The sequence below is a fragment of the Acomys minous genome (assembly GCF_964271855.1).
Source record: "Acomys minous genome assembly, chromosome: 2".
Classification (NCBI taxonomy): domain Eukaryota; kingdom Metazoa; phylum Chordata; class Mammalia; order Rodentia; family Muridae; genus Acomys; species Acomys minous.
The window spans coordinates 16,379,289-16,405,540 of record NC_140484.1 but is presented as its reverse complement, the minus strand read 5'-3'; the positions used below and the strand labels follow the sequence as shown (position 1 = coordinate 16,405,540).

General features: G+C 46.0%; 1 protein-coding gene across 3 annotated transcripts in view; it reads left to right on the top strand.

Moving 5' to 3' along the window:
* LOC311587114 (polycystin-2-like protein 1) overlaps positions 1 to 23,878 on the top strand; it is a 33,065-nt gene extending 9,187 nt beyond the window's left edge. For 2 of the 3 annotated variants that reach the window (XR_014775783.1, XM_084763602.1), the window contains 3 exons: positions 19,925 to 20,033; positions 20,962 to 21,386; positions 23,032 to 23,878. The gene's annotated coding sequence lies outside the window, so the exon portion shown is untranslated. The remainder of the gene's footprint in view (positions 1 to 19,924; positions 20,034 to 20,961; positions 21,387 to 23,031) is intronic. The other variant, XR_014775784.1, reaches the window with a different exon arrangement.
* The last annotated feature ends 2,374 nt before the right edge of the window (positions 23,879 to 26,252 follow it).

Sequence of the window (26,252 nt, the reverse complement as noted above, 5' to 3'; positions counted from 1 at the left end):
TGGCGCTTAGTCACTGAAGGTAGGCTGGCAAGGGTGCGGAGGTGGGTGAGGAGTGCGGAAGTACCTGGTTCCTAACAAAAGGGTTTCTGAAAACAAAACAGTTGAGAGCCAGTGGTAGAGAGACTGCATATGAGCTGGTCAAGTGGGATTATCTCATAGCAAGGGGAAAAGGAACCAATAAGGATGAGCTGCGCACCCTGTGATTCAGACTGTGCTATATTTCCAAATACTTTAGAGAAGTACTGTATTTTTCGGACCATAAGACAAAACCCCCACCCCCCAAAAAAGTAGAGGGAAATTAGGGTACTCCTTATGGTCTGATTGCTGCCCATCAGGCATCAACAAAAAGGTCACTTATCAATGTCTTTAGTGTGCTGGCCAAGGAACACGCACAGAGTTCAGTGTGTCCTTGGGAACAGGAAGAGGCATGGTGGTAACGTCGAAATCCTCCCCCCATCACGCTGATCTGAGCTAAATGCTGATCTAAGCCTCCCGGGTAAGCAGGTGAGTGTCAGCTTGCTGCAGGGAGCAGGCAAGGGAAGTGCAGTGACATGTGTAGTAATAAGGAAGCTCTAGCTACAGGTTGTCCCTCCTTGTCTGCAGTGGGGCCACATTGCTATACAGAAATCGTTACTGGGCATATGGAAGAAGACAGAATTGTTCATTCTGCATATGCGAGAAGACAGATGGATTGGAAAAGCGTGGTCTAAAGGTCCTAGAGGACTTCTGAAAAATCTGCTTTATTAGTGCTTGACCAGATTCAAAAAGGTGAAGACACATCTAGCTGTAATTTCTGGGGGTCTTAGCAGCCAGTTGCAACCTCTCGATGTTTCAATCAACAAACCATTTAAAGTCTTTATGAGAGAAGAGTGGAACAAATGGATGGCTGCTGGGAATCGTGATCTGACTCCAACAGGATGAATTAAGAGGCCCACTATCACTCAAGTTTGGGAATGGGTTAAAACACCATGGCAGTCAGTGAAGGAGGAAATTGTTGTATGACCATTCAAAAAATGTGGGATTAGCAATGCCTTAGATGGAATTGAAGATAATATAATATATGAAGATAGCAAAAAAAGTGATACAAGTGATTATCAGCAACTGAGCTTCCTAAATTCTGACACTAGTGGTGATGAGTTTTTGGGGTTTCCAGAAAACTAGAAAAGTGCTTGAGTCTCTGAGTCTTTCCTCCTGTTGAGTTAACACTGTTTAATATTACCATATTTTGTTATATTTTAATAAATATTTTATCATACTAGTACTGATTTGGTACAGAATATTTTTTCTTGTTTTGCTGCTCTAAAAACTGGGTGCGTCTTATGGTCAGGTGAGTCTTATGGTCCGAAAAATATGGTATGTTGTTATAAAAGAAATCCCAAATGTTCAATTTTAACAATAAAGACTCAGGAGCCAGATGCTGGAGTGAAAACCTGCTAGCTCAGAGAGGCAAAGAAAACAGCCAGCTGACCTTCCTGCTCAGCTCATGTCCCAATGGAAAAAGCCTTTCTTACTCATCTCAGCTGACAGCCCAGGAGGAAAAGGCCTGCTAGCTCACCCAATAGACCAGGAGGAGAAAGCCACAGAGCTAAAGAGCTCCTTCTTCACCACACTGTCTTAAATACTCTTCTCTCAAAGCCCCTCCTTACTACTTAATCCCTGTCAGCTGGTTTCTTGCTCCACCTCTTGACTTTAGGGCTAACTTTATTAAATCCTGTGAACAGAAAGCTCTTGGATTAAAGATGTGTGCTAGGGCTGAGCCACACCATAATCACTTGTTTACAATAAACAGAAAATTCTTGGATTAAAGGTGTCTGTTAGGGTTCAACCACGCCAAACAAGAACTAGGTTTTTACACACAATCTCAGGGTTCACAATGAGATCGAATATGCTGCAACAGAAATAATCCAAGGGAGAAAAGATTTATTTGGGCTTGCTGTTTAAGAGGCTTCAGTTCATCCTGGCAGTGAAAGCATGGCAGCCTAAGAAGGAGGAAAGAGAATGCCTGCACTAGTTGTCTGAATCCCGCACACAGCCTTTGTATTTTTGGGATACTTTTGCCCATAGTCAGGGTGGGGCCTTCCTCTCCCCTTGGTTAGTCCCATCTGGAAACGCCCTTGCAGATACACCCAGAAATGTGCTTTCCTGGTGCCCTGGGCACTTCTTAGTCTAATCAAGTTGGCACTATTAACCATCACACATATAAATGTTTATGAAGTGTTACTATGTGCCAGGAGTGAGGGCAAGTGCTAAAGGGCTTTGAGACACACAAGACAAAATATCTCCAAGGACCAAAGAAGCTAATGTGCAAAGAACACGGACGTAAAATCTGATGAGGGCTACTGTGGAGGTGTGCTCTGGGACAAGGGAGCCCCAGGAACTCCTGCAGGTCATAGAAGCAGGCATCCCTAAGTCTGAGGAGGCCCAGAAGGGATTGGCAGTATAGTCCAAAGCCAGTGCCATTGACTTGCTTGTTTGTTTTAGCAGTTTGGCTCTTATCCTGGACTTTGGTGGGGCAGGAGAATGACATACCAGCCAACTAGGACTGCAGGCTGTGATTATTTGGGAACTTTACTGCCTCAAAGGGAAAATGAAAAGGTACAATATTTAATAATAATCTCATTTCATTATGAAATAACAAAAATAAGACTGGGAATATCATTATTAAATGTTTACCTGGTCGTGCCTGTGCTAGGTAAAAAGGCAAGACACTCAGAGAATGACAAACTCCTCCCTGTATCACCATGAGAAGTCTGGTACACACCTCATGCAGCTATTTCCAGACACACATATATATCTGTGTGAGTTTACACAAGAGCCTTGGTGGCTTCTGTTTGAGGGATGTGTGAGGCAAACGCCACACTGTTTTGTAGAGTGCTTTCCTGGTGCACTAAAGTGGTAGGGGGTCCTTCCTGCCTACTGCTGGGGGCTCATGCTGAGGAAAGGTCCCTGTGTGAGAAATAAATGTCCCTTCAGAATGACAGCAAGGAGCAGCTTGTGGCAAGGCTGGGACTAGGAACTGCTTCTTGCTGGATGTTTGTAAAATATCCGCCTGTGTCTGTCTCTGTCTGTCTCTCTGTCTCTGTTTCTGTCTCTTTGTCTCTCTCTGTCTCTCTCTCTGTCTCTCTGTCTCTCTGTCTCTGTCTCTCTCTGTCTGTCTTTCTCTGTGTCTCTGTCTCTGTCTCTGTCTCTCTCTCTCCTCTCCCCCTTTGCCCTCAGGTTTGGTTTCCACTTTATTCTCTGGGTCCCTATGTCACCTGTCCCTTTGTTCCTCACAGGGGCAGAAGATTTCTTGAGGTTTTTTGAGGCTTCAGCTTTCTGGAACCCCACAGAAAAGCATTCCCACTTTGGGTTCTTATCCGCTCCTCTCCTTTTTATTGTTTGAGAATTTCACATGTGCATATATTATGTTTTGACCCAATCCACCCTCATTTTATCCCTTTGATCCTCCCTTATCTCCCCATCAATGTTCTTTCCCCACTTCACGTGTTCTTTTTTTTTTTTTTAGTGTCCATTTAGTGCTACTTGTATGTACATTGGTGTAGGGCAATCTACTGGGGCATGGGAAGCCTCTTTAGGATGACAGCTCTGAAGAATACTGATTTTCAATCTCACAGGAGCTGTTGGTTGCCAATAACTCCTCATCTAAGGGTGAGACTTCACCTCTCTCATTCATGTTGGGGTTTTGACTGGCGTAGGCTTAGATTTTTTTGCAAAACTACTTTATATAGGGTTCTTAAATGCCTTTAACTCCCTCCCAAGGCACACCCCCAACTTTAAGTAGGAGTTTAAATAGGTTAGAAGAAAAAAAAGGGGGACATAGACCTCTTTAATTCCTCTGGCTGGGTAGGGTCGTCAGGTCCTTTTGGGGCCAATACCAATCTCAGTCATTAGGATATCCGGCAGTCCAGGTAGCCAGCAAACCAGCAAACACAACAGGCACTCCTCCATCAGTCTTCTCTAAACTGATGCCCGTTCTCTCTTTAGGCTCTCTTTTTTATACCTCTCAGAGTCCTCAGAATTTAACTATCTCAAGCTGGCAATGCCCATGCCACTGCATGAGGCAATTATCAGCTGTGGACAAACTAAAATCCCACGCTAACGTAGAGTTTTTAAAGAAACCCAAACTTCCATTACAGACTGGTTGATCTTGTGTGGGATTTGTGCATGCAGTCACGGGCACTATTAGTTCCCCTGTGCAAAGGCCCTGTTGTGCCCAGCAAAGGCAGTTTTTATGCAGACATCCACTACCCATGGCTTTTACAATCTTTCTGGCCCTTCTTTGCCCAGTGATCTCTGAGCCTTGGGTGTAGGGGATGGGATACAAATGCCCCGTTTAGCGTTAAACACTTATTTTCTGCACATGGATCAGTTATGGCTCCCAATTTCAGTTCTTGAAGCCCAGTGAGAGCTGGGAAATGTGTTTCAGGAAGATCATGTCTTTCCAAGTGGCAATGATATAACTTCTGTTTACATTGTTTAAAAAACCAAGTCGGTATATTAATTACCTAGACATGCTTTCCCTTAAAATGGATCCATTCAGGAGCCCTGTGTTTTACTAAATGAGCAAGCCCATCAGTAAAGAAGATGATGCATTTCCGTGGGGTGACCAAAGTTAGCTCCAGAGTCTTTCAATCTGCCTTTGTTTTTCATTACTTCATGAACCAGTCAATGGTGAGGTTCCGATAGCAGATGTAGTAACTCCTGAAAGAGTCCATTCTAGGCATGCAGTGAACATGTGGGTTGGTCACGTGTTACTGTCCTTGATTGTCACAGAATATTGATGACCCACATGGCTTGGGCTGCCTAAGTACAGGTGATGTCTGGGGCTTCTGCATGGTGCAGTCGCATGCTGACAGTGCTACCCTCTGGCTCTCCGTTTGCTGGGACAGCATGTGACATGGTGGAGCCTGCTAGATGTGACTGGATTCCCAGCTCTTCTGGGTTCACTAGGAATCTATTCTTGATAGTCTTCAGCATAAAAATATCTTCTGTTGTTGCTTTCCCATTTTCTTGTACCTCTGGTTCAGTGAGCTACAGGAAGTAAAAAGCCTTTAGATTTGGACTCTTTACATTGTGGCTTTGGTTTTTCCAAAATGATCAGTCTTCTAGAAATTATTACAAAATATCTGCAAGTAACAGCAAAATATTTCAAAGACACTGTAACAGCAAATATGGGCCTTCCTTTGTAACCTCCTAGGGCTGGCATGTGGACAGCCATCAGCCAGGGAAACCCTGTGCTCAGGCAGGACTTGCCTGCCAGCCTATCTCTAGTGTCTTGAAGAAGCTTGCCCTCCTCCTCAGTGCTCACCGCTACAGAAAATGGCCTTGGATATCTCCTATGGAAGTCATGCTATGTCTCAGTGTTAAAGGGACTTTTATTTGTCTACTGTCTTGGAGGTTTTCTGCCTCCATTGATAACCTAGGCCTAGTCCTGGAAGCTTCTAGTTTCTGTAAGATCTAACCTAAGCCTAGAATGTTCTCAGCCTCTGAGACTTACTGCTTAAATAACTCACCCTTTCTCGTTCTTACTGAGCTCTGGGCTGACTGGTTCAACTCAGCTGTTCTGGCTCAAACTCCTCTCTCCAGCTGACTTATTCAATCTGGCTTCTCTCTCGGCCTCTGAATTGCTCTGCTTGGCCTCAAACTTACTCCAGCCATCTTCTCTAATCTTCTGGCTGCTTCTTATTCTCTAGTTCATTTGGGTCTTCACCTGGGCTCGTGCTCTCTCTCTCTCTCTCTCTCTCTCTCTCTCTCTCTCTCTCCTCCCCCTCTCTCCTTCTCTCTCTCTCTCTCTCCCTCTCTCCCTTCCCCCCCTGCAACCTGTTTCTCTATTACTATCTCCATAAAACTGCATCTTCTCTTATTCACTGTGCTGTTCCCTTAAGTAGCTTCTCCTTCCTCTCTGTTCTCATGAGAGCTGGGCATATGCTATTCTGACAAATCTTTCTCTGATTTTTCCGTCACTCTAACATCACTTTCAAACATGGGTGCTTCCTTCTACGAACTAACTTTACCTTCACTGTTTGGGATTAAAGGCATGTGACATGCTTGGAACTAAGCCTTTCTTAACCTGAAACTTGCTCTATACCAGGCTGCTTGTCTCCGTCTCCTGGATTAAATGGTGTGTTTGTATTCCACAGTGTTGGCATCACACAGACCTAGAAGGTCTTTGGATGTGATCTCTTGCCAGAGCAGCCATGTGCTGAATTAAGATTCCTTTACATCTTAGAGTGTCTGAACAGCCTGAAGCAATGCTGTTTGGGAAAGTGATTTTCTATGTGGTTCTGGAGACAACCCAGTTTCCACAGGTGTTTAGATCACCAGATTTGATTACCTTCTTAACACATCCTCCAAGTAGAGTTGTACCCACTAAGAATTAACTAACTGCTTGATAAGGCTGTACTGAATTTGCGAGCATCCCTCTGTATGTTCTTTCTTATGTGTGCACGCAGAGTTGACTAGAACACAGACCTCCTGCAGCTGATCACAAAGTGTTCCCTTGGACCTTGTTTACTAGTCCTGCCTCCAGACTTGTAGGTATATGGCTTTAGTACTTTATTCCCTGAGCTGATCTGTTACACTGGCCCAGCATCCACATGTTTGGGTCTGCTCTTCAAGATCTTAGGCTGCTAGACTCTTTTGGGAGATTGCTAGCTAGTTTTGGGAATGGCCCAGTGACATCAACCAGAGTTTGTTGGTGGGAGAGCAATAAGACAAGTCTGAAAGTAGAGCATTAGATGTGATGGCGCACTGTAGCCCAACGCTCCTGCTCTCCATTTAGAGGCCAGCCTGGGCTACATGGTGGGACCTTGTCTCAAACAAATGAACAAACTAACAGACAACACCCCAGAGGAACCACTAAGAAAAGGCTTTTGTTGGAACTGGATGAATAGCCCAGTGGTTAAGAGTTCTTCTAGAAGACCAGAGTTTGGTTTCCAGTGCCTACACTAACAGCTCACGATTGTAACTCCAGAGATCTGGCACTTTCTTCAGGCCTTTGGAGTTATTTGCATACAGGAGATATTTACACACACACACACACACACACACACACACACACACACACACACACACGAATAAAAATAATAAAAGTAAATCTTTTATTGATGCTGTTCTAATTCTTCTTCTTGGCCCGTCCCTCCCTCCTTCCCTTTCTTTCTTTTGTTCCTGCTGCTGGAGATTGAGGCCAGAGCTTTATTCATGCTAGACAAGCCCTTTCCTACTGAGTGCCATCTCTAGCCTTTTTTGCTTAACTCATTGCATGGCTCAGGCTGGCTTTAAAGCTGCAATCCTCCTGACTCAGCCTCACTAGTACTCGGGTTACATGTATGCACCACCAACCTCATCTCAGCAAATTATTTTAACAAAGCAAGTGGTACCTGGATTTATTTATTTAAAGATACAGGTTTTATGCTCTCTGTAGACTTTATTTTGTGTCTACACTTATTTTCTTAGGAAAAAAAATTCCCCAAGGTAGTCACCTGATACATGTAGTCATATGAATTCCGCAACTGGGACATTGATTTAATTGCATCAACAAGATTAAAATAACACTGACCTCAGCTCAGGGCCCAGACTCCTTAACAGCCAGCTTTCACCTCTTGCTCCTGTGTTTGCCTTCAGGCCCACACTCCAGCCAACAGGAAGTAGCAAAGTAGGAAGGAAATATTGCACTTTTCCATGAACAGATATGAGTCAGAAGCTGGAAACTTGTCATTTCACTTCTATTTCCATGCTCAGAACTTAAGGGCTCGCTGGGCAGTGGTGGCACAGGCCTTTAATCCCAGCACTTGGAAAGCAGAGGCAAGCGGATCACTGTGAGTTCAAGGCCAGCCTAGTCTACATACAGAGTGAGTCCAGGACAGCCAGAGCTACACAGAGAAACCCTGTCTCGGAAAACAAAAACAAAAACAAAAACAAAAACTAAAGGGCTCAGCACACCTAGTTGCAAGGGAGGCTGGGTAACATGGTGTTTGAAGAGAAACATACTCCAGGTTACGTTCTCTAACTATACTTTTGAGGAATGGTAGGAGGTATTGCAATCTATGTTGAAATCATATCCATCATTTGGTACTGAAGACAGCAATGCCTAATAGAACCTGGAATTATTACCTTAAGCAATTTTCTTGTGACAAAATCATTAGTGACGCTGGTGAAAACTGAATCTTTTCATCCGGCAGATGATATTTCAGTGCTTGGTTAAGCTTTTGCACAGCTGTTATCCGAGGCTGTCTGGTAAGCCCACGGAGGGAGAGCTTGGTTACAGAGTGGTTTACCTTACAGGAAGGTAGGGGGACACATGGGTCTCCCCACCACACACCCTGACTTTTTTTTGTGTGTGACCTATGCCTTACTGGATCGAGAGTGAGAGGCTGGTAGATGCTGTGTAGGGGAGTTCTGACAAGCCTGTTCTAGGAAGGGCTCTAGAGAAAGCCTGCAGGGCTGATTGATAGGGTCAACAAAGCCCAAGGGACTTCCAACTCTTTACTCACACAGCAAACAGAACAGTGGAGGTTGTATTCCTACAGTGTTTGTCAGGGCTGGCACGGTGACGGGAGAGACTCCAGATGGCTGAGGAAGCATCTCTAATGCTTACCTTCAGAGTTAGTAAACTCAGAGAGGAACAGTTGGCTTTTTAGTGTCCAGAAGCTGGAGGCATAGAATTTTCAACCAGGAGTGTTCTGGGTGTTGTGTTCTGAGGTGATCCCACTCTCCAAGGACCGTTGTTAGTTAATGCAGGGAACAGAAGTTGATCCAAGGAAAGGCTGGCTGGGAAGCACACCTGCGTTCGGTTCGGTTGTAGCTGGGGACAGGGAAAGCTCTGCAGAACCCAGAGGCTTTGGTGGCAGTTCCTGGGAACAGAAAGCCCAAGGCACTGTTCTGACTGCTTGTCACTCTGAGCTGGGCTGACTCCCAGCAGTTCAAAGAGAGGGCTTAGGCTGTGGAGTCTCCCAGCACAAGAATAGATAAAATCACCTTATTACCTAAGCTCCTGATGATGATAATTAATAATAATTACAACATTCATACTTATTTAATAATGATACACTCATGCCCTGCCCATGTCTAAAAGAGATCTGGGCCACCTGACATTAAAAAGCACAGCTATAATAAAGCACAAACTGAGCCGGGCGTGGTGGCGCATGCCTTTAATCCCAGCACTCAGGAGGCAGAGGCAGGAGGATCACTGTGAGTTCAAGGCCAGCCTGGTCTACAAAGCAAATCTAGGACAACCAAGGTTACACAGAGAAACCTTGTCTCAAAAACAAAAACAAAAAAAAAACAAAAACAAAACAAAACAAAAACAAAAACAAAAAACCCACAAACCATCAGAACATGAAAGACTTAGCAAAAGAAGGGAAGCAATAGAAGAAAACTTGTACCAGAAAACTTAGGAGACAAATACTACAAATGGGAACAAAGCCTGAGGTTCCCGGAAACCAGGGCAAAGAAGAAAACAGGAACAAATGGCTGGGTTTATAGTGCTGGGTAAGAAAAATACAGGCCAGTTTAAGAAGAAGCTGCTCACTCTAGGAGCAACCACCTTGTTGGTTGGGACTTGAAATAATTCAAAGATAAAAGTATTGTTAAGAAATTAGAGATAGAGGCTGGAGAGATGGGTCAGTGGTTAAGAGCACAGTCTGTTCTTCCAAGAGGCCCTGAGTTCAATTCCCAGCAACCACATGGTAGCTCACAACCATCTGTACCAGGATCTGATGCCCTCTTCTGGCCTGCAGGTGTATGTGCAGATAGAGCACTCATACATAAAATAAATAAATAAATAAATCTAAAAAAAAAGAGATTAGAGATATTTTGTGTGTGTGTGTGTGTGTGTGTGTGTGTGTGTGTGTGTGTGTGTGTGTGTGTTTATGCAGACGGGAAATAGAAACTAGGATCTTGTTCATGCTAAGCACCTTCTACACTTCTATCCTCCTTTAAAATTTTTATTTTTATCTTAACGTTTTTGGTTTTTCAAGACAGGGTTTCTCTGTGTAGCCCTAGCTGTCCTGGAACTTGCCCTGTAGACCAGGCTGGCCTTGAACTCCAGAGATCTGCCTGCTTCTGCCTCTTGAGTGCTGGAATTAAAGGCACGTGTCACTGTGCCCGGCTTGTTTTTATTTGAGTGTGTATGGGTGTTTCGTCTGCATGCATGTCTTCACATTACCGTATGCCTGGTGCCCATGGAGGCAAAAAGTGGGGGGTCCGATCCCCTAGAATTGGAGTTACAGAGGGTTGTAAGCGGCCATGTGGCTATGGGGACTCAAACTCAGGTCTTTCTAGCGTCCCCTTCTTAATTTTTATGGGGAGAAATGGGGTCTTGGGAATCGAACTCAGGGCTATATGCATGCAGGGAAGCACTGTACTGTCGAACTACAGCTCACTTATTGTCATTTATTTGTGGTTTGTTTATTTGTTTATTTGAGGCTGGGTCTTGCTGTGGAGCTCAGGCTGGCTTCCACCTTTCAATGTAGCTCCATCTGGCCTCACACATGTGAGCTTTCTGTCTCAGACTACCAAGTATTTAGCATTTAAAAAAGAAGATTTATTGGGGAAAAATAAAAAGATTTAGTGGACGGAAGACATGGCTCAGTGGTTAAGAGCAACTTGCTCTTGCAGAAGTTCTGAGTTCTGTCCCCAGCACCCTCTGTAAATCCAATTCCAGGAGCTCAATCTCTCACTTCCTGTCTCTGTGGACACCAGGTACAGTGCCTATGTGGTGCATATACACACACATACAGGCAAAATATTCATATACACAAATTAAAATAAATAAATTGAAAACCTCTCGAAAAAAGAGCTAGTCATAGTGACACGGATACAATTTTGTATTGGTTTTTTAAAATATCATTTCAGTGGCTGTCTCACACTCCATTATACGCCACCAAGTGGCCCAGAGGTTGTCCAAGTTACTTCATAATTGCCCAACTGTGGGTTTTCCCATTGGAGATAACCTAGCTTTGTTGCCCATGCTGGCCTTGATTTTCTAATTCTGTTTCAACCCTGGGAGAGTCGAGTCTACAGGCTTGTGTCACACACCGGGATTAGAGTATGGCTCTTGACACAAATGTATTTACTGTTACCCATTTGACACCGGAATGAAGACTTTTCAACCTTACCGAGAGCTTTCTCAATTCACCTTCTGGCTCACGTACTAAACTCTTCACATAGAGTTTGCTCACAAGGACATCTTATAAGTGTGCACGGTTTTCAATGTTTGGATAGATATTTGGAAGAGTCAGGGCTGTAATGAGAGAATGTGAGGCTGAGGAGGGATTTGTGCAGTGCAGAACAGAATGGCGGTTAAGCCCTTGTCTTTGGAGTAAGGGCTCTTTGAGATGGGGTTTCCTTCTGCTTGCCTGCTCTGTGACTTTTGGAGAGGTCAGTTAGCCTGGGTTTCAGGCTGTCTACATAAAATGAGATGGTATCTCCTACTTTCTCAGACTTTCGTCAGCACTGTGGGAGACAGTGCACACCCACCCTAGTGAATGGCAGATGTCTGTCCTGGGGGGGGTTACTGGGGGTTACTGGGGTTCTCAGGCAGTTGTGAACCTGCCCTGAGGCTACACATAGGAAACACAGTACAGCATGTATAGAGGAATTTCATTTTTTATGCAAAAAAAAAAAAAAAACCCTGATCTGTAAAAGTTTACGAACGACCCCTTTAGAGCCTTTACATTGTTAGTTCAGGCTGTGAAAGCTGACTGGGATGAGGTCCTCAGAAAGGTGAGTGTTATACCGATGACAGGCTGGTGTTTGTCACAGTCTGACTCCTTCCACGCCCTGGCCTCATGTAACCCTTATAAATAAAGTAAAGCGATCCACCCCTGCTCCGGACCTTAAAGGGAGAAGCAGAAAAGGCTAACCCCACCCAGCGCAGGCAGCCGACACCCAGCAATGAAAGCAGAGTCTGTACAGTTGCCCAGTTCCTATCACAGACAGTGGCAGGGGAGGGCTGTCTTTCACGGAGCCTGGGTTTTGCCTGTAACTTCACCCCTTGGTTACAGTCCTCACCTTAGAGCCAAACACAATCGGTCCTCTGTGGAGGCAGGCAGATTTGCGTTTGAGTCCTGGCTTTATTAATATGTATTTTTTTTAAACCCAGGGTAAGTCCCAAATGCTCTTGAGATTGGAAAACAGGGGATAGTCCTGGAACTCACAAAATGAAATTGTTTTATTTTACTTTTTTATAAGATTGTCTTTATTTTATGCATATGGATGTTTTGCCTGCGTGTATGTCTGTGCACCACATGTGCGGTGGTGTCCATAGAGGCCAGAAGAGGGTATCAGATCCCTTGCATCTAGAGCTATAGATAGTTTTTCGAAGCCATATGGATGCTAAGAACGGAACCGCTGTCTTCCAGAAGAGCAAGAGTTAAGGACTCTTAACCTCTGAGTCATCTCTCTAGATCCTGTTTTGTTTTGGGTTTTTTTTTTTTATGTAACTTTTAAATTTAATTCTTTGAGGATTTTACTCATGTACACAATGAATGTTGACCATTTCTGTCCCCTCACGTCCTCCTAGGTCAACTCTTCCCCACGTTCCCCTGTCGCTTTCATGTGGCCTAATGGACTGATCTTTCTCTCCCGAGAGCTCGTCCTAGCTGTCTGTGTGCTTTGTAAAAGCTCTCTGGAGCCCAGGAAGAGCCTCAAGAGAAGAATGTTTCCTTCTCCCAATCTGAGATTCACTGAAATAGATGAAGGGAAACCCACAGCCTCTTGACATCTCCTCAGAAGTGGCAGCTGCTGTCTGATCACGGCATGTCAAGACAGGGACTGACAGCACGGTCCCACAGCACCAGTGTGACAGACTGTGCCAGCAAGACCCTTGTGGATCCCCACCCATACCTCCACAAGGTGTCATTTCATGAGCCTCGAGGGCAGTTCTGACTCTTGCTGGTTTGGTTAGCCACAGGGCAATGAGCAGGGGGAAAGTGACAGGAGCTGGGTCATCGCTCTGTGGCATAGCCCTGGGCTTTCCCTGGTCTGCTTCTAAACTCTGGTCACACAGTGGCCCACACTGTGTTCTGGGCAAGCGCCCTCCACTGAGCTCCATCCTCAACAGCCATCCAAAGTGTTGGATGGGTGACTCATTAGGGAGGCCAATTTCTGCCAGCACTGTTTCTACCTCTTTCTGTGTAAAGGTTGCTGGACAACTGTGCTTGCTTGTTAGGGCAGCTAAGGTCTGGCTTTGTTTCTCTTACCCAAGACTTGGACTTAGTGTTCTCCCCTTAGGATTAAGGAATGTTCCAGCTTCTTTCCAATACCCACTAAATAGAAGTTGTCTTTGACTATTTAGATGGCATCGTTGTTAAGGGTCAAATGTAAAGTGGTAACACAACCCTGCATGTGAAATGATGCACTAATTTCATTTTACCCAGCATTATAGTTATTTTTTCATTTCTCCACAGTTGGCTCAATCCCCAACCAACAGTAACTGAGAGGCTGTTAGACTCCAAGCACTGTGCAAAATGAATAAAATACAGTCCTTATTCCTGAGGGTCATGCAGTAGAGAGAGTAACCTCTGTGCTCTAGGCATTAGTCCTAACATTGTAAGAAAGATACGGTGGCTCCATTTTATAGCTGGAAAAGCTGCGAACTGAAACCCAAGCCTGTACTGTCAGCGGTAGAGCTGTGCTCTGGAATTCACATCCATACTCACAGATGTGCATTTACACACACACACACACACACACACACACACACACACACACACACACATGTATACCCTCCCCATGTGAACACATATATGCCCCTCGCACACAAAATTAAATATGTGATCATGGAATGGCTCCTGAGCTATGCCTGTTCCTTTTACTATAAAGACTGTTACTGGCATGTTGGTGAAATGGTGATAAGACGTGTGTACTTCTAGTGGGAGAGACAAGGCCTGAATAAACCTGGAGTAGAATGCTCATAGACTTGGAGCCATTCTGTGGTCATATATTTAATTTTATGTGTGAGGGGCATATATGCGTTCACATGGGGAGGGTGTGTGTGTGTGTGTGTGTGTGTGTGTGTGTGTGTGTGTGTGTGTGTGTGTGTGTATGTAAATGCACATATGTGAGTATGGATGTGAGTGCCAGAGGACAACTTTGGACCTGGATGTCATCCTCTTGAGTACATCTACCATTCCCCACCTCTCGCTCTTGCTCTCTTTTTCTGAGATAGAGTCCCAGTGGGGCTGGGGCTCACTGATTAAGCCACCTGTCCCTGCCTCCCCAGAACTGGGACTACAGATGGGCTTCTTTTCCTTTTAAAAAAAAACTTGTTTTGCTTATTTAATTTCATTTGTGTACCATTTGCCCCTAAGGAAGCCAGAAGAAAGTGTTAGATGCCTTGAAAACGGGTTTACAGACGGTTCTGAGCAGACTTGCCTGGTTGTTTAGACCTGATCTTGGGTCCTTAGAAGGGCAGTCAGTGCTCTTAAATGCTGAGCTGTCTCTCCAACCCTACTCCTTCTTTTTACCCGAGACATTGAGAGCCATATTTATTTTTAATTATTACTTGTTTAAATTTAAAAGAGACACACAGTGGGGGAAGTGTGACGTACATCTTTAATCCCACCACTTGGGAGGCAAAGGGAGTTGGATGTCTATATGTTCCAGGGCAGCCTAGTCTACAGAGTGAGTTCCAGAACATTCAGGGGTACACAGAGAAACCTTGTCTCCAAAAAACAAAAATAAATAAATAACCGCACAAATGCCAGGGGAAATTCGTATTCAAGTCATTGATAAATGTGGTTCAAAGATAACAAAAGCATTTTCTCACTAACCTCAACCTAGTTTCTTTTTCCTAGTTTTTGTTTGTTTTGTCTTTGTTTTTATGTTTCAAGACAGGATTTCTCTGTGTAGGTCTGGCTGTGCTATAACTTGCTCTGTAGACCAGGCTGGCCTCGAACTCATGGCCTGCTTCTGCTCCAAAGTGCCTGCAATTTCATAATTTCATCTTTATTTATAGCTGAACAAATAGTATTACATAATGTGTGGACCACATTTTCATTGTTCACCTTCAGTTGAAGGATATTTAGGTTGTTTCCATTTTCTAGCTGTTGTGAAGAGAGCAGCAATGAACATGGCTGACCATGTTATTTGTAGAGTAAAAGGTCAAGTCCTTCGGGCATATGCCTAACAGTGGGTTATATAGTGGATTTAATTTTAGCATTTTGAGACTTCCCCACACTGATTTTCAGAGTGGCTCTATCACTTTGCAGTTCTACTAACAGAGAATGAGAATTCTCCCTTCCCCCGCAACTTCTCCAGCACTTGCTGTTAGTCTTTTTCTGGATCTTGGCTATTTGGACTCTACATCCAGCCTTCTACATAGCTTCTGGGGCTAGAGCGTGGGTCCTCGGACTTTTTATTGATCCTTGGGAATTTCATATATCATGTGCCCTTTCACACTCATTTCCTATTCCTTCCATGTCTGCCAACCCTTGTGACCTCTCTCTTAAAAACAAAACAAAAACAAAAACAACCAAGAACACACAAAAAATCCAAGTTGTATTCCCTATATACTCACTGGAGCATGGTCAGACTCTCAGTGGCCTGCCCCTTAAGTAAAATGGAATCTTTCTCCTCTCACACCCTGGCCAGAAGCCATCAAGCAATCAGCTGTGGAGAGCGACACTTGAGCATCCTTCTCACACTTGTTAAAAGAGTTCTCTTTGATGGCTTTCTGTTTAGGCTCCTACCATCTTGGGGGTGGTGTCAAGTGGGAATAGGGCTTGCACAGAAGCCTTCCATTTCCCTCTTTCTCAACTGTGCATCTGCAACCATCAATATCACTGCAAAAGTAGCTCCCTTGCTCTTTACGGTCAGCAAGAGCACGGATCATTGGCTTCCACATGATTTCTGGTGACAGCACAGGCCATAAACACGGCCCCTGGCTGGAGTAGCCCACGGAGCCAGACAAAGCCATCAGAGGCAGCCCAGGTCATGGACATCACCATGGCCTCAGGTGGTAGCTCAGGCCACTCACATCAACATGGCCCCAGCTGCAGCATGGCCCACGGACATCAACGTGGCTTCAGGCTGCAGCACAGACCACGAGAATCCACATGGCCTTCCGTGGAAACAGGAGGCCACAGACAACAACACAGATGCCAGCTGTGGTAGGACTATGGACCCAGACATGGTCCTCAGTGGCAGCTTGGCCCGTTAGGCAGCAAGCCGAGAGCACAGACATCTGCATGGCCCTTGGTGGTAGACACGCACGAACCATGGACGCCAACAGACTCCGGCTGCAATGAGGGGTCCTCATATTTTTAACATAAGCACTTCATCGACTATTTCGCCATCCCATAATCTTTGTTTATTTAGTCTCTTTTCATCTAGTGAAAATATTTTAGTCATTCTTTGTCTATCAAGCTTTAGTAAAAACAATAGTGAGGATAGGACAGAACCAATGGGTAACAACACACTACAACCTAGAGAGAGAAAAAAACCATGCAAGGTTGCATGTGCTGGCCCTGATGTTTAGACATGACTGAAGGAGCAGGGAAGGGAGGAAAAGCCTCCTTATAAAGAATGCCATCAAAGGACTGGACAGATCAGCTGGCCTGCGCTGCGCTGACTGGCCTGCGCTGCGCTGACTGGCCTGCGCTGCGCTGACTGGCCTGTGCTGCGTTCTATTGCCAGCATCTTTATCAGGTGGCTCATAACCATCTGTAACTCCAGCTCCAGGGGATCCAACATCATCCTGTCACCGGGAATACCCACACTTAGACCAATACACACACACACACACACACACACACACACACACACACACACACACACAGACACACACACTTTAAAATATTTTTAATGAAAATGATGCCAACAGGAAATGCAGCCAGAATGTTGGAATAAAGAGCCAGAGCTTCCTAACCATAGTGTGCATTAATCCTTACATAAAAGATAACATGGGCTCTTCCTACAAGTCCTGAGCTTGTGTTTATATCTCTTCCACAGTGGCACAGGTACGTATGGTTACTCATCCTATTCTCTGTTGATGGACACAGGGTATTTCCAGGTTTTGCTATGAAGGTTTTGCTTTTTGTTTTTGTTTTTTGTTTGTTTGTTTGCTTGCTTGCTTGCTTGTTTGAGACAGGGTTTCTCTGTCTTGTAGCCCTGACTATCTTGGAACTCGCTACGTAGACCAGGCTGGACTTGAACTCACAGAGATCCATCTACCTGCCTCTGCCTCCAGAGTGCGGGAGTAAAAGGTGTGCGCCATCACACCTGGCTTATGAGTATTCTGCATCTCTCTTGTGTGTCCACACAGGTGTTTCACAAGAACTGGGACCTGGCATGTGGGACCTGAGTGATTTATGAGATACTGATAAAATTGTTCTCGAAGGCAGCTGTGTGAGAACTTGCAGCCTTACTGATGCTGGACAAGTTTCCGCTGCCCTACTTTTCCACCAACACTTGATACTGTCACACCTCCCTCCCCCCCCCCCCCGCCCTATTTCTGTAGCTTTAATTCCCACTGCCCCACTTCATGAATCTTTTATCCCTGCCAGACCGTAATACCCGCTGGTCCCTGAAGGCATGCTGTACTTGATTTCTCTCCCTCAAGAATTCACTGAGCGGGTATCCCTGTCAGGAGCACTCCTAAATGTCAGGGAAACAAACATGAAAGGGCAGGCAGAGCTTCTGCCCCAAAGGAGTTTATAGTTTACCTGGGAGGCGACCTTGCTAACAGTTACACAACATAATTGTTACGACAAAACTGTACAAATCACATTGTTCCGGAAATCAGAAAGGGTGGGGAGTCCACGTCATGACAAATGGGGGGGAAGAGTCAGGGAAGACCTCACAGAGGAGGGCCTTCGACTTTATAGTTTGTTTATTAAGATGTATTTATTATTTTGTTTTAGGTGTGTGTGTGTGTGTGTGTGTGTGTGTGTGTGTGTGTGTGTGTGTGCCCCAGTGTATGTCTATGTACCACTTGTGTGCAAGTGCCATGGAGGGGAGGCCAGAGGGGGGAATTGGAGTTACAGATGGTTGTGAGCTGTCATGTGGGTGCTAGGGAGAACCCGAGTCCTCTGAAAGAGCAGCCATTGCTCTTAACTGCTGAGCCCTCTCCAGCCCCTCTCTGTGATTTTCTGTGACTGTAATGTCCTCCTGTTCACACTCAGTTCAAGGCCAGCTGCCCACATAACGCCTGTCACACCAGGAAAGCTCCCCATGCTGCTTCCAGCCTGGCTCACAGTCTCACACTAGATGCTCACAGGGTGCATCTTACTTCCTCCGCTAAACTCTCAGATACTCTGTGGAAGGTGTTGCCCTTCTTTTCGGCCTTCATTTCTTCCAGACTTCCTAGACAACTGCTGGCACAGAGTAAACAGTGGTTGAATGAAAGATGTAAAGGAAGAGATGTCTGGAGAGATAGCTCTGCAGTTAAGAGCACGCACAGCTTTGGCAGAGGACTCAGGTTCGGTTCTCAGCACCTATGTCGAGTGGCTCACAACCCCTGGAGGTTGAGACGCATCTCTGAGGACATCTTCACTCGTAAACCACCCACCAGCCACCACCCCAAAACAACCCCCACACAGCCACCTAATTTAAAATAAATCTTCTAAGAAAACAGAGATGGCCTCTCAGGCTCCCACATACTTGACTCTTTAGATACGTTCAGTCTTGGCTAAATTGGAAGGGCCGCTTGCTGTTCACTGATGCCAGCGTGACAAAAACACAGAGCAAAGCAGCCTTTCCCCGAGTCCTCTTCCCTAACTCCTTGGCCCAATAATCATTTCACGCAGTATTTAAAATCTGCCCAATCCATGGAGCTTGCTCTGACATTCTGCTGCTTGTCTCCTTTGCGCCGCATTCTCATTTCCAAAGCTCCGTCTGTGTGGCCATTTCCCAAGGGTCTGCCTTAGCAGAGGGTATCAAGTAGGAAGTACATGGAGGCTGCTGATTTAATATCTCCAGTATAGAGTGACTCCCCCTCTCCCTAACAGTGAAAGGCAATCCAGTGGTATGTGCTTTAAGCTTTGTAATGTACATAGTGAATTTGTAAAGTCGCATTGTGAGCTGGGGCTGATGTCACACAGAGTGAGGCTGACAGCCGGGCAGTGGTGGCCCAAGCCTTTAATCCCAGCACTCAGGAAGTAGAGGTAGGTGGATCTGAGTTCAAGGTCAACCTGGTCTATGGATCGAGTTGCAGGACAGCCAGGGATACCCTGTTGGGGGAAGGCAAACAAACAAACAACAAACCTAAACAAACAAACAAAAGTTAAGCTCACAGAAGTGCTTGAACTTTAGGGACATTGTGGAGAGGGTAGATCCCAGAGAGAGAGAGTGTTGGCAGAGACTTGACATTACACCCATCAGTGGCCGCTGAGCTGCCATTTTAATGTCAGCCATATAAACTCAGATCCCAGCCCATGAAGAGCAGGGAGGTGGATTCTGCCGCAGGGCTTTGTGGGAAGCATGTGCCCACACTTCACTCCAGGTCTACAGAGAGTAGGAACCTAGTCCCATAGGATATGCAGAGACCCACGTAATGCCATCATCTGTAAGGACAGGATCAGAAAGCGATGGGAACTTCCATGGAAACCTCTCGATTGGCTGGTCCATGCCCTCTGTGACACCCTCCCCCTCACTCCTCCCAGGTTCAAGGTCATCATGGGACAGACACAAAGGCATGCAGGAGTCTCTGTTGTCCCCTGAAGCACCAGGCCACCTGGACACAGGTGTCCAGGCTGAGTTTGGGATCAACATCTCCTGGGAGGCAGGCATGCAGAGCCCCTCAGAGTGATGCTCCTTCCCTGGGGAGAAGCACAGGCCAGGGTTTGCCTTCCTGCAAGGATGCTTTGACCTCCTTCCTGGGCAAATTTCATTTGCATCCAGCTTAGGGCCAGGGAGTGAGGCAGGGAGAAGAGGCCCTTATGAATACATTTGCATAAAACTGCAGTGTTGGCTTCCTTTCCAGAGTTCACAGAGCACCCCTTTGACAACTGTGGAGTTGGTTTCCAAGAAAGCCAGAGGGAAGGTGCAAGACTTGGGCCTTTTCTCTCTCAGGATGAGGACCAGTGTTGAAGGTGAGGCAGACATTTCCCTCAGCCACTGGACTACAAGGGAGAAGTGAGAGTCCTGGGGACACTGAGGCATGCCAAGGATGAGGGTCCATGCAGCTGGTGCAAGCCCTGAGACTCAGTGGGGACAGGCTGGCTCAGGGCGGGGTCAGAGCTGCAGCTGGAGCAGCTGAGGGAGCTGCACCCCCAGAGCCCCCATCAGATGCTGTGAGATGTGGGCTTCTGTCAGAGCTCTTTGTACTCACTGGACTCTGATGTGCTGCTGTGCCCAGACCCTGGCCCTGTCACCCATCCCTCGCTCTAGCCCTCTGAGGTGTTCCTCCAGTTATCTTTGACCTCGGGTGTCTATAGTAGCTCTTTTTTCACCAGTCCAGTATTAAGTGAGTCACTCAGAGTGTTGACCAATCTTCTTCTTATGCCTGTGAAAGTCTTGCTTTCCAATCCTTTGTATGCAGCCAAAGAAAACACCTTTTTAAAAAACCCTGTATTTGTAACCTGTGTGACCACAACTAACATAAGATCAAGGTAAGATGTGTCCAGTGCAACCTCAGTAGGCTAGGCTGTGTCAGAGTTTCAACAGGGACCGATAATGCTAGAATCCTACCCATGTCAGCTGAGCACTCATACTCCCAAACTCTCATAATGGCAGAATACTAGCATCTCTGAATTGGAAAGGACTCTTTTTGTGTGACTATTTTTCAGTCTTGCTGTTAACGGCAATCAGGCCTGAGTCAGGCTTAGCCACAGCCAAAAGCTCTGGGGTTAGTTCTCTGTAATCCAACTGCCGGAGAGGGTTATGAGGCTGGAGATAGCGCTGGGGGTGGGGGGGTGGGTGTGACCCATCACTCTTTCTCCACAGTGCTCTGTTTTCCTGCTGCTTCTCATGAATAAAACATCTTCACATGACAGTTTGTACTTTTCCTTCTTCATGCAGAGAGAGAGCCCCTTCCTCGAGTTCAAAGATCAAAGGATTGTCCACTCAGCTTGGGTATCAATGATGAAGAGAGAATTTGAAGAAGTTTCTGGGCTTGAGAAGGATCACAGACCGTCTTAGAAATGAGATAGCAGCAGCAGTCTGGCTCCATTAATTCACTTCCTTTATATAACTAATTTCTTCTCTTCCCCCACCCCAGGATGGAAGAACTTTCCATTTATTGCTTTTGTTTAATTTTGGTTTGGTTTTCCTGTACCTGCCTGGCTAGAGGGAAGGAAGAAGGCAGGAACAGAAGAAATGGAAGGACAGAGAGAAGTCGGGGTAGTTTCAGATTCACCTTTCAGAAAAACACCAACTTTGGCCAACTTCCTGAAGAGCCAACCATTGGTCTATTGAATTTGACAGCTTGGTTTCTGTAGAGCAAGGTGAGTCATGTGGAAGGTCACACACAAAGACCACGAGGCTCAGTCTGCGCAGAGTTGAGCCAGTGACGTGTCCGTTCTGAAGTGTGGAAGGAGCTCGTGGCCCTCAAATCAGGTCAGGCCATCTCCAGTCCTGACTTTTGGCTCTGAGATGGCTACTTGGCAGAAGCTAGCTGTTCCCAGAGCTGAAATAGCCCCGTGCCAATTGGCTTATGAAATGTTTACCAGCAGTTTTAAGAGATCATGGTGAAAGGCACGGCAAGGCCCGAAGGGCTTTTAAAACTCTACTTGCTTAATTTCTGTTTTTATAACATGAAGGGAAGGGGTTTTTAATAAGCCTGCCCTCTCCATCATAGGAGCCTGCCTAGTCAGGGAACAAAAGAAAGGCTCCATGCAGGCGTTTGCAAAGCCATCTATCAAACTGTCAGATCAAATGGGATTAAAAAAAAATGTTCTTTACCTTTACCTTAAAACACCAACCTCCCCAGCTTTGGGTGCCATGTCTGGATACAGAATCCTCAAACTGAAACAGGACGTAGAAGTAAATGTCTGTAACACCAGCCTCGGAAGGAAGAGACAGGAGGATCTGGCATTCTAGGCCAGCCCAGACTATAGCGAGGCCCATTTTTATGTCTTGTCTGTCTGTCTGTCTGTATCTATCTCTCTGTCTATCTATCTATCTATCTATCTATCTATCTGTTTTTGTTTTTTGTTTTTTAAGACAGGGTTTCTCTGTGTGAAGCCCTGGCTATCCTGGAACTCATTTTGTAGACCAGGCTGGCCCAAGTGCTGGGATTAAAGGAGTGTGCCACCTCGCTCGGCCAGACCCATTTTTAAAACCAACCAGATGACAACAACAACAACAACAACAAAACATCAAACTGTTCAGAGTTCCACAGTGTCCAGCCATAAGACAGCTCAGTGGAAATGTCTCTAGCCTCAAGCTCTATCTATCCCCCTTTCACCAAAAGTTAATCTTTCTCACGGCACTTGGGTGCCAAGACAACATGCCAAGCTGCCCCTCCATGAGGGTGTCCCATTTCTCCCACTACAGCCCCAGGGCCCAGGGCCAGGCAGACCATACACAAGGTCCACTCACCAGCTCACACTGGAGCACTGTGTTCTTGGTACCCCAGCCTCTAAATCCCAACCACAACATCTACCTTGCTTACCCAAGAGCATTGGAGTTGAATTCATGAAAGGAAGGAAGGAAGACATGAAGGAGAGAGGGAAGAAGGGAGGGATGGGAAGACGAAGAAGGGAGCAGAGGGAGGCGAGGCAGGAGCAGGAAGGGGAAAGATGGGATTCTGATCAGGTTTCATTGTGGAGGACACGACAGCAATCTGAGTTAATCTCAATTCCACAATGGGAAAAACTTTTTTTTTTTTTTGCATCTGAAAATGGTAAAGAATAGTGAGATACGTTGCCTTTTAGTTGCACGCGCGCGCACGCACACACACACACACACACACACACACACACACACACACACACACAGAGGAAGATGAGCTCACATTGAAATACTTGCCATGATATGGAAGAACAGGGAAAGAACTTCCTTTAGGTCTCGCAGCCAGTGATGCGCTGGGCCAGGATGTATCTGGTTCATCTCTACTTGCTCCTGGCTCACTCCTGCCTTTGATCCTAGGGTGAAAGGCAGCAGTTGTAACTGCACGGCGTGGTTTGAGGATTGCTGGAAGCTCCCAAATGGCTGCAGGACAAAACCTTCCTTGGGGACCTACCATCTCATCTTTCTCCGCTTCTGAAAATACTGACCCCCGTGGCCTGCACTGAATCCCATGCTCGCCTCTGCTTCCAGCAGAACGCACATCTAGTGCCTAAAGGAAGAGCCCTTGAGCGTCCTTCCCCCGTGATTTATGTAACAAGGTCGAGGAATACACACATAGTAAAAGCCTGTCTTGTGCCATGTAACTAGGGAGACAACAGTGACCAAGACAGATGTGGCCTCTGCTCAAAGAGCATGTGGTACAAGCAGAAGGAAGGTCACCAAAGAGAAACCACTCGGAGCTCAGATAGGATCTGGCATGGAAAGGTAGCCTGCTAAGCCTTCCAGAGACTTGCAGAAAACAAGTGAAAGGCTACTGGGAAGCTAGGTGTGTATGGGGGGAACATGCCTGTAACCCCAACATTCAAGAGGTTGAGACAGAAAGATCAAAAATGTTAAGTCAGCCTGGGCTGCACAGCCAGCTGTAGGCTAGCTTGGACCATATGGCAAGATGTCATGGTTTGTTTTTGTTTTTTTTCGATTATGACATCATTGTATCATCTCTTCCTTCAGTTTCTTCCCTCCAAGGCCCCCCATATATGCTTCCTTGCTCTCCTTAAAGTTCATGGCCCCTTTTTTCAGTCTGTATAACGCCACTTGTCTGCGTGTGTTTTCAGGGCTGACCGCTGCTTCCTGGATGACCAATTTGCAGTGCTCTTCCCTGGGGAAGGCTGTTTCTCCCATTCTTAGTTGCCTGTAGTTCTCGTGTAGGCTTGAGGCCTTGGGAGCTTTCTCCATGCATGTGAACATGCCAGCTCATGTTTAGGGCTTAGTGCGTGCAGCTTCTGAGATTCCTCTGAGATTCACATCAAACACTCTGTTTCTCTGGCTTTTACCTGTGGAGAAATTTTAATTCAGAACATGACTGTTCTGGCAATAGATCACACCCAAAGACCTTCTAGGTCTGTGTGATCCGGCTGAAATGCAAACATGCCTTTAATTCAGGAGACAGAGGCAAGCAGATCTGAGTTCAAGGCCAGCCTGGTGTAGAGAAAGTGTCAGGTAAAGAGAAGCTTAGGTCCAGGCATGGTGCATGCCTTTAATCCCAAACAACAACGGTAAAGTTAGTTTTTAGAAGGAAGCACCCATGTTTGAAAGTGATATCTATTGAGTGGCAGAAAAAGTGACAAATCAGAGAAAGATTTGACAGAAAAGGATAATCCCAACTCTCATGAGAAGAGAGAGGACAGGGAAGTTACTTAAGGGGCAATGCAGAGGGGGGGGGAGAGGGGAGAGAGAGAGAGAGAGAGAGAGAGAGAGAGAGAGAGAGAGAGAGAGAGAGAGAGGAGAGAGAGAGAGAGAGAGAGGAGAGAGAGAGAGAGAGAGAAGAAGAAGAAGGAGGAGGAGGAGGAGGAGGAGGAGGAGCAATTTTACCAGGATAGTAATAGACAGTTTGCAAACAGAGAGTTCAGGTGAAGACCAAATGAGCCAGGGAATAAGAAGCCAGATTAGAAAAGACTGCTGGAGTTAGTTTGAGGCCAAGCAGAGCAATTCAGGGGCTGAGAAAGAAGCCAGATTGAATAAGTCAGCTGGGAGAGGTGTTTGAGCCAGAACAGCTGAGCTGAGCCAGCCAGGCCAGAGCTCAGGAAGAACAAGTAAGGGTGAGCAGTAAGTCTCAGAGGCTGAAAACATTCTAGGCCTAGGTTAGATTGAAAGGAGCCTAGAAGCTTCCAGGACCAAGCCTAGGCTAGCAGACAGAGGCAGTAAGCCTCCGAGACAACGACTGAAGAAGGTGAATAAAAGTTCCTTCCGTATCCCACTTTATGCCCCTCTTCCGAGGTGATTCCTGAGCCTTAGATGCAGGCTGTGTTGTAGGTGTGTCCACCGGGACTAGGCTCCACAACCCTGCATCTTGATTGGTTGTGGTTTTCTATAATGGTCGCTGTCTGTTGCAAAAAGATGTTTTCTTGATGAAGGGTAAGAAATACATTCGTCTGTGGGTGTCAGAACAGATATTTAGAGCGTAGATAGAGACTGGTCTGGGTTAAAAAAAGTCTCGGTTGTAGGTTCTTCTCCAAGATCCATGACTTCACTAGCCCTGGGTAGTTGTCTAGGCTTCCAGGAAGAGGCGTCACTTACCTCTTGTTAAGTATCTTCAGTTTTGTTTTGTTTTTTTAAGGTATATTTTCAGGTACTCACAATGAGAATGGTGGAAATAAAAAGAAGCCAGCACAGTGGGAGAGTGCTCAGAGGCGAGGGAAAGATTTAAGCAGGGAGATGCCCAATCCCAGAAGACTCCAAGGTCATCTCCAGGCTACTATATCTAAGAAGAGTTTCCAACATGGCTTGTGAGGCATCTAAGAGGAAGATGTCCTGGAGCAATTAGGGATGGAATTCTAGCTGGGTGTGGTAGCTCATAACTGTGGTTCTAGCACTGGGGAGGGTGAGGCAGGGGATTGATGCAAGTTTGAGGTCAGGCGGGGCTATATAGTGAGTTCCAGGCCAGCCTGGACCACACAGTTGATACCTTGTCTCAAAGAGTCAAGCCAAGCCAAAACAGACTAAAAACAAAGAAAGGATATGCAACTTCAGGGAAGCAGGACAGGCAATCAAATAGGACATCCTGGCTACAGAAGAAGCAATGCAGACTAAGAAGCTTGTGACCAGGCAAACTGAGGTGAGAATAGAAATGAAACCACTGAAGAACACGAGAAAGTGACAACCAAAGGTTTGGTATAGAGCCAAGACAGGGGGGTGGGGCCAATGTTCTGGGTTAGAGAAAGTGAATAGGCAGGAGACTTAAAAGAAGGACTGGCCGGGAGTTGGTGGCACCCGCCTTTAATCCCAGCACTTGGGAGGCAGAGGCAGGTGGATCGCTGTGAGTTTGAGGCCAGCCTGGTCTACAAAAGCGAGTCCAAGTAAGCCAGGACTGTTACACAGAGAAACCCTGTCTCAAAAAAAAAAAAAAAAAAAAAAGGATGGAGGAAGGCCTGGGAAGATGGTGAGGTGGGCAAGAGCACTAGCTGTGCAAGCTACAAGATGACCCAAGAGTGTTTGCTGTACAAGTGTGAGGACCTGAGTTCGAATCCTCAGCATCCATGCAAAAAGCAAGGGATGTCTGTGTGTGTCAACACATCGGTAAG